At 47.6% G+C, this 8,230-nt stretch overlaps 1 long non-coding RNA gene across 1 annotated transcript; it reads right to left on the bottom strand.

Annotated features, from left to right (window-relative positions):
• Positions 1-3,825: 3,825 nt before the first annotated feature.
• On the bottom strand, positions 3,826-6,453 carry LOC123186477 (uncharacterized). The gene is made up of 4 exons (XR_006493640.1): positions 6,210-6,453; positions 5,101-6,113; positions 4,929-5,011; positions 3,826-4,166 (listed from the first exon to the last, which is right to left on the bottom strand). It is a non-coding gene; the product is annotated as an uncharacterized lncRNA (long non-coding RNA).
• Between the last annotated feature and the right edge of the window lie 1,777 nt (positions 6,454-8,230).

The following is an 8,230-nucleotide window of genomic DNA, read 5'->3' as shown; positions in this document are numbered from 1 at the left end:
GGTTTGTGCTCTAGATTTGACTAGTTGTGCTAACTTCAAATTTTATTGTGTAGCATGGATGCAAGTTTTGGTATTGGGAAGAAGAGTACATCGATATACTGATAGAGCAAAATTTAATACATGTTCGTGCACTTTTAGCTAGCATAGAGGATGTAGATGAGACAAGTGCACTTGTTGCTAGATTAGAGGCTAGACACGAGACTAGGTGTGAGGAAGCAACATCGACTTCTGGCTTGAAGAAGAAAGGAGGATGCCAGATCGAGCCTCCTCCACAGATCAACAATGAGTGCATCGAAAAGGGCCTAATCCAACTCAAGGGAGCAGTTATGGAAGTTCGGCATCTTCTAAAATGTATTCTTGTGATTCTTGTTTTCTTTGGTCTTGCTTTTCTAGTCAAATTGTGATGATGTATTTTTCATGTATCGAAAATGAATGATGAAAAAAAATGAAGAACTTGCAAAGTAAAATGTAAGCGAACAGGATGCAGCCGGGATGCGTCCGCGCGCTGGGCGCATGGCCACCGCATCCCAGGACACGCCCGGACATGACCCCATCGTTCTACCCAAACGGACAGAATCCGAACAACACGTCCGTTTGAAGTCGCGCGTTAGAGTTGGCCTCATGCGTTGATGGATGGTAGCACCAACCAACGGAGGGTCCACCAATCACACTGCAGATTTGCACGCCCCCCCCCCCCCCCCCCGAACTGAATTAATAAATGAAAAGGCGTTGATGGATGACATGCAGTTGTTGTACTATCTTTGTTTACGGTTTAGAAGGCGCACTTGGAAATTCTCCGAAACCTAGGTGGTTATCTATTGGTTATGAGACGGCATTCACACTACGCATGCATATAGAAATAGTATATTGGAGTACTAATTAGCTACTAGAAATAAATGCAATGCGCCTTAAACCTTGTCTATTGTGGAAACGCACGCAAATTTAACTGTGTCTTCTAAACCGTAACGGAGGGAGTAGTGGAGACGAAATATCAAGACACCGCAGTTAATAATCTATTACTAGGACCTAATCAGATGTTAGGACTCGTGAACAAGCTACATGTCAAGTTGGGCTTAGATAAAATATCAAGCGGAGTTAACAGCCGAGGGTTGCAAACCGTCCAACGTGACGCTCGAGTCGATCGCCGGCGCGGAGGTAGATAGATACTTGCTCGTGTCGTCCACCCCTGACTACTGAGTGCCTAACTAGAGCCGTGCGCGCGTGGAGGTGAAAGAAGAAGAAAACGGAATGTGGATTGGCCGCGTTTGCATCATCATGGAATAATGCGCGCATCTTTCCTTCTTTCTTTCTTGGCTGACTTCGGCACGTTCGGACGGCCTCCTCTTTGGGAACTGAACTTGCCCGATGACCTCCGCCCTCCGGCGCCGGGAAATCCACGACAGAAGAATAGTGTAGCGCAAAATCTCGGTCGCGGTCCAACATATTGATGAAGAGATAAGCTCGAAACCCCTTTTTGCATATTGGGAAAGCCTACGCAGCATGTGTCAACATCATCATGCCCTTCCGATGAGACGGCTCGATGAAAATCGGTCGTGATGCCTAGAGAAATCGAAATCACGGTGGGTGGGTGAGGCTCGTAGAATAATGGAAGAGGATTAGCAGTGCTGATGCATATGCATGCGTCAACGGTCCATGCGGTGCACGCCCGAAGAAACCAGCAGCCCACATCCACGTACAAACTGATAGCTCATTGACGGGCACTTGCGGATGGTGCATGCAATTCTGGTGGTGATGGGATGTTACAAATAACCCAATGTTACCCCGCCCCCCCAAAAAAACCACAGTTAACAATGCATTCTATCATGATCAGACGTTAAGAATGAATTATTAGAAAATTAAGCAGATACTCCTGTAACAGCGAGGACAACAACCGTGGCGTGCAACATGGCGCGGGAGAAGGTCGATCAACGGCCCAGAGGTAGACAGAGATATGTGTCTCGTTTTCGGCCGTGTTACCGGCGGTCAAGTAAAGTAATGCATTTCCGAACCCAAATAATAAATGTCACACATGTGGCACGAAATAACACCACCCTGACGTTTTTACATCTTAAATTGTTTTGACATCATGATGCCGGAGAAGACACGGTCGATCGCCGGTGCAGAAGGACAGGTGGATAGAGATACGCGCCTCATTTCTGGCCGTGTGCACTGGCGTGGAATTTTTTGGCGACAGTAGTAGTAATACCGCAAGAGCACAATCAATCAAGAACCTTTCCGCGGTTTGGAAAGGCGGATACATGCATATGCACGCATATCCTGCAGACGAAGACGCCAATCCCAAATCCCAAGTGGTGTGAGCATCACCGGCCGGCCGGCAAAGGAGATCGCCGTGCGTGAAGTCCGGATACAAATTCGAGTCCTCCGTCCTCGGTACTCTTGCTCCGTCACTCTCGCATGCCTGGGTATATGTCCCACGGCCACGAGAAAGAGAAGGGAAAACGAAGCGATGTAGTGTGCACCGCGAATCAAGCCGGGATCGCGTCCATGCAAAAGGCTGCTACGTAACACGAATCTACGACACGATCTTGCTCTTCTATCTACGTACCACGAGTCCAACATCGTCGTCCATGGACCAACATCCCCCGTGTCGATCTGCTCAGCTGGAAAGTATCAGCTTTGAGCTCCTAGCCGCCTGGTCTTTGCCTCGACAAATCAACGTTTAGTTGATTTTTTTTATAGGTGGTGCATGCAAAAACAACGGTCCATGTCCATGAGGTGCATCACGCACTGATAGCTACATTCCGGCAAGGAATGAGGGAAATAGCCCATTGACCAGTTTGGCTGATCGAAGTTCTCACGCGCTGGTTAATAATGGAGGGTCGGCTAATCGCCCAGCAGATTCGAAGGGCCCCGGCCGACGTACGAACTTGATTAATAACATATGGAAAAAGGAGTATTGGTGGAGATGGAATGACCCGCAGTTAAAAATGCATTGGATCATAATCAGATGTTAGGACTCGAGCCAGCTATACAAAAAGTAGCTAGCTAGGGTTAAAGAATTGAACACATATGACAGTGAGGATTGCAACCGTTTATTCAAAAAAGGATTGCAACCGTGCGTCTTATCAGCAGCAGTAATTAACTAGTAAATCAAGTTAACTGGTGCAGAGTTTGTTCATGTCCGTCAGCGTGCGATGAAACAAGAAAATGGAACATGTATTGGCCAATTTGGCCGCATTTGCGTCGTGGAAAAATGTGCGCATCTTTCCTTCTTTGTTGGCCTCCTCATTAGGAACTGAACTTTGTACTACCTGATGACGCCCTGCATCAGAAAATTCGCGACAGAATAAGAACACTAGCCCAAAAATCTCGGTAGCATCGCATCCAAAATCTTGAGAAGAGATAAGGTCGGAAGGCCTACGCAGCATGCATCAATATCATCAGTCATGTCCAGCCGATGAGATGGCTGGCTCGATGAAAACCGCACGTCGCCAAAGCCAAGGACGCGGCAACATGCGGGAAAACCTAACCAAAGTGCGTGCGTGCGTAAGCAAGAGCCGTCGCTGGGCTAAAAATGAAACGATGGTGATTCGTCATTGGGAGCCTACCTTGCGAGCCAAGGACAAAGAGATTATTGCTGTCAAAAAGCAAAAGGTAGAACTGTAGGTGGCTACATACCACGAATCTATGTTGAAATCTTTTGCTCTAGGCTCTAGCTAGCCTATAGGCACGCATGAAGCCATGAACGCACCAATACCCCTAGCTGGATCCATCTCCTCTGGCCCCAGTTTTTTTTTTTTTGAGAAGAAAGGGGTTGTTCCCCGCCCCAACTTTTTAGCCAAGACAACCACGACAGAACCAGCCTGTTTAACAGCTCTCGGCGACAACAGCTCTCAGCGACAACCAAAGTAGCTGCCAAAGAACACATACATCAGGGTTTTAAACTACTGCCCTATTACATCTCTCATCGAGAGTTTTTCATTGAAAGGTAGATAGAGAACGGCTGGAGAGAGCGGCATAGCTTCATCACCCTAACTCCATCAGCTAGTCTAGACGATTCTAAGCAGTTCCCCTCTTCGTCAATCTAAAAGCCTTAAGCACTGGAGAAGTAGAGCACCCTGGACCTCTGAACATAAGATTTTCCACTGCCTGATTGTTGCCCCCACCTGATCCAACACACAACGCATACCTCGCCATCTTCTTCCCTGAAAGACAAAATCATTGCGCAAACGCCATAAGCACCATAAGGTAGCGGATGGAACGGGAATTAGTGTGATGATGCATGCAAAAAACAACGGTCCATGGGAGAACAAGCTACAACTAGGCATCACAATCTCGAACTAACTGAAGAGAATATATAGTGTACTAGGACATTGCCCGTGCGTTGCAACGGGATATAAATAGTCTAGTATGTTAGCTCGTGATTTACTTGTCCATATAAACGCAAGTGTGTAAATAAATGTTTATCAAATCATGCTCATATTTTCCTTTAATTAGCTTGATAAGAAGTTTTGAGTAAAATTTTGATAAGTAAATTAAGAGGGAATTGCTTTAGAAGGTAAGTAAGTTAAGATGATTGATTATCATGCAGGAAAGCTACAAACAAAGGGTGTGGTGGGACAAAAAAAGCATGAGGACGGAAAAAAATGGGGCGAAGGGACATGGTTGGACATGGGAGAACCAGTTGCCAAAGGATTCTGCTGGCAAGAAACGAACACTAATGAAGAATGAACACATCCAAACATTTAATGGGTTAAACTTTACCTTTTGTTAAGTATCATGCAATGCATGTATTTTTTTCAAATATAAAGATATATAGTTGGTATATGGTTGAATGCCTCAGGCCATATGTCAGGAGAGCCTAAATCAATTTCCTTTCCGTCAATAAAAACAATATAATATGTTGAATATGCATCACAAAATCACTACAAGTCCACACATCAGGAGCAACCTCTTGCAATATTTACCTGGCTATTTTCATTGTCGGCCTATAATCTGGCATGTCACCTTGATTTCACATCCATTTCCAGAAATTCTTCTCCACCATTACCTAATAAAGCATGTCAGAAAATAATAAAATTATGCAACAGAGAATGGTCTCAAATTTAGGAATTCTTTGCTCGAAATTCATTCATTTACCCTGGAAAGATGCGAGGAAAAAGAGCCGACGAGAGCCGGAACTACAGTGGGGAGGTCCAGAAGGAGGCGGAAAGGACACGCCGATAGTTGCTCTCCCTCCACACTCTTACAAGGCCAACTATGAGGCGAAATAAACTTCAATGCATGGGAGCCTTGTATTGTTAGAACTAAACTTGCTTGATGGCCACAAAATACAATTGCATACTTATATAAGGTAATGCCAAGGGGGCTTCTCTTGGAGTCCAGAATCTTCACGCATATATCTCTCCAAGCACCACTAAATGGGGAAATAATAGCATCTTTATCAACTTAACTTTGTCATGCATGGCCCGGGCATCCACCACCTCTCCTCGCCCCAGTGTCTTGCCGGACGTGAGGGCGCCAAGTCGTCGTAACTATTCTTGTGACTCTTGTCTCGAAAGTACCAGAAGACGGTCTTCTAAAAGCCATCCATGATCTCCTGCGTGAACATCAAATTAAGCCACATGAACGCCTGACCCGTGCATGCACGTACGTAATCACCGGATGGTACTGCTCCTAGCACGCATCTCTCCTTTCCTTTCTTTTCTCCCGGTTGTTGGCATGAACTATGAGATGCAGTTCCCGGAAGGTTGTTAACTTCTTTGTGTGTACTCACATAATAAAAGGATAAACAGATAGCAGAAAACGTTGCGTCTTATTCTTCTCCTACAATTACCTTGCGCGTCTTCAATAGTTTGGCAAGGACAAAGAGACTCAGATTTGGCAAGCAGCATGTCGTCGAGCTTCTCAATCGAGGGCGGAGATTAACGTAGACATCGAATCTCGGCCTGGTCGGCTGGTCGCCATCAATTGACAGAATCAGAATGCATAATGTTTCGATTTCTCACCTCACGTGTTGAGAGCCGTCGGGCAGGATGTCCTTGTATTGGAAGAACTCGACGATGTAGTCGTAGACCCAGAGCAGGCAGTCCATGTCGCCTCCTTCTCCACCGGCAGAGGCTCCAGCCTGTGGCAGCTCAAGAAAACGGTGCCTGCAAGCAGAGGAAGCAATGGATAATATCAGCGTTCTCCGTTTTATTGGTAATTGACCTTTCCCACAGAAGGACAGACAGGCGTGAGTAACTTACCTATGGCAGCGGCGGTGGAGCAGGACATGTTCTGGCAGCGGCATGAACCTCTACAGGGTCATGCCGTTTCGAAGTGCTCGCTCGGCGAGCAGGCCAACATACCACGCGGATGCAGGGTCCCTTCGTCGGTCGCCTCGCACACCAACCACGGCTCTACGGGCCAGCACCGCGGCTGCTCTCCTCTCTGCTCTCGCCCATCTCTCTCTTAGCATCTTCCACAAGAAAAGACGTACGGGGATCGGTCTGGCCGGTATATCAGATAGGGCAGGTTTGGAAGGAACAATAACAGGAAACTACGTGAGTCACGGAAGCAATTAATTACGGGATTATTTTTTAGGGAAACAATTAATTACAGGAATCAGATGGAACTAACCAGGAGAGAAAATCGGTGGAGGGAGGAAACAAAATCGGGGGAAAACCAGTGGAGGGGTGGGATGTCGTACGAAAGGGTTGGACGAAGAGCGGGGAACGTAAGAGAGGAAACGGAACACTCCGTTTTTTTAGGTAGTAGAGATACTGTATTGACCAGCTCTAAATTCTCATGCGACCGGCACAGTGGAGTCAACATTGGAGGGTCGACCAATTCCAGTGCGGATTTGAAGCGCCCGGCCTGCGTACGAACTGATTAACTAATTAAAAGGTGATGATAGATGACGTGTATAGCACGCCGTTAACAATGCATTCCATCATGATCAGATGATAGTGTTGAACTATGAGATGGGCCTAGAGCCCATATGTCCATTTCAGATTTGATCTCTAAGGGCCCATGTAGGTGGCATGACAAGGTGGTAGGAAGTTTAGTCTCATCCCGGAAGTGGAAGGATAGTTGAAGTGGTTTATATGGGATTCTCTTCCTCATGCCATTGGAGCTTGAGAAGAGATGAGGCCCTCGCGCACTCCTCCTCCTCCGCTCGCCGCGCCGCGCCGCGCCGCGCCGCGCGGCGCGCCCACGTCTCTCCACGCGCAGCCGCACATATATATGTGGGGCGCTGCCAACCCTAGCCGCCACGAAACAGAACGCATCTCCGCCTCCACGCCCACGTCGTTCGTCTGCTGCTGCTGCCGCCGGCGACTCCGTCCCGTTCACCGCGTACACGGTTGACGGGAGAGCAGGCCTCCGAAACCCCGCCTCTCCGGATCCTGTACGGGAGAGGGGCGATTAGGTTTTTGGGTAGCGACTACGCGACTGCTCGCTTCTGTTCATCTACATCCACATCACCTTCGTCATCACCATGTCGACCAATGCCGACCGTGCCGCCGCTGAGAAGGCCGAAGCCGACAAGAAGGCCGCCCGAGGATGCCGCGGCTACCGCCACCGCCGCCACATGGCCGATTGGAGGGTATACATTGTTTATCCCTCTCATGTTTCTTTCTGTTGTAGCAGTACTAGCGATATGCGTAGATGTTTCTACTATATGCGTAGTACATGCTCTGTTAGATCATAACCAGTGTGTTATCAATGCTGTCAATGTCATGCTCATGATTTATTCATGGATTAATTTAATCGGAAAACTGCCTATTTGCTTATCAATCCAAAAACCTAATATGTGTAGGAGTTTTTCGAATTCTGGTTTTGCTGCTGCACTGAAACCGTCGCCGTTTACGGGGACGTACTTTAAGCGTTGGCAGACTAAAACCACCTTATGGCTCATTGCCATGAACGTGTTCTGGGTCGCCGGTGTGACTCCCACAGGAACGATCGCTCTTGATCAGGAGAAGGCGTTCAAGGAGGCCACTGTCGTGTTCCTCGGGGCAGTTCTGAGCGTGATTGGAGATAAGCTGGTTGACGCATAATTGCATGTGCGGTCTGCCAAGGACTTATGGGAGGCGCTCGAATCTAAGTTCGGGGCTGCCGATGCGGGGAGCGAGATGTATATTATAGAGCAGTTCCATGATTACAAGATGGTTGAAAACCGTCCTGTATTGGAGCAGGCTCATGAGATAATATGCATTGTTAAGGAGCTTGGGCTTCTTAAGTGCGAGTTACCGGGCAAGTTTGTCGCGGGCTGCATAATCGCTAA

This window comes from Triticum aestivum, chromosome 2A (genome assembly GCF_018294505.1).
Source record: "Triticum aestivum cultivar Chinese Spring chromosome 2A, IWGSC CS RefSeq v2.1, whole genome shotgun sequence".
Lineage (NCBI taxonomy): Eukaryota > Viridiplantae > Streptophyta > Magnoliopsida > Poales > Poaceae > Triticum > Triticum aestivum.
Note: the sequence above shows the minus strand (reverse complement) of the source record. Positions and strands in the feature narration are given on the sequence as shown.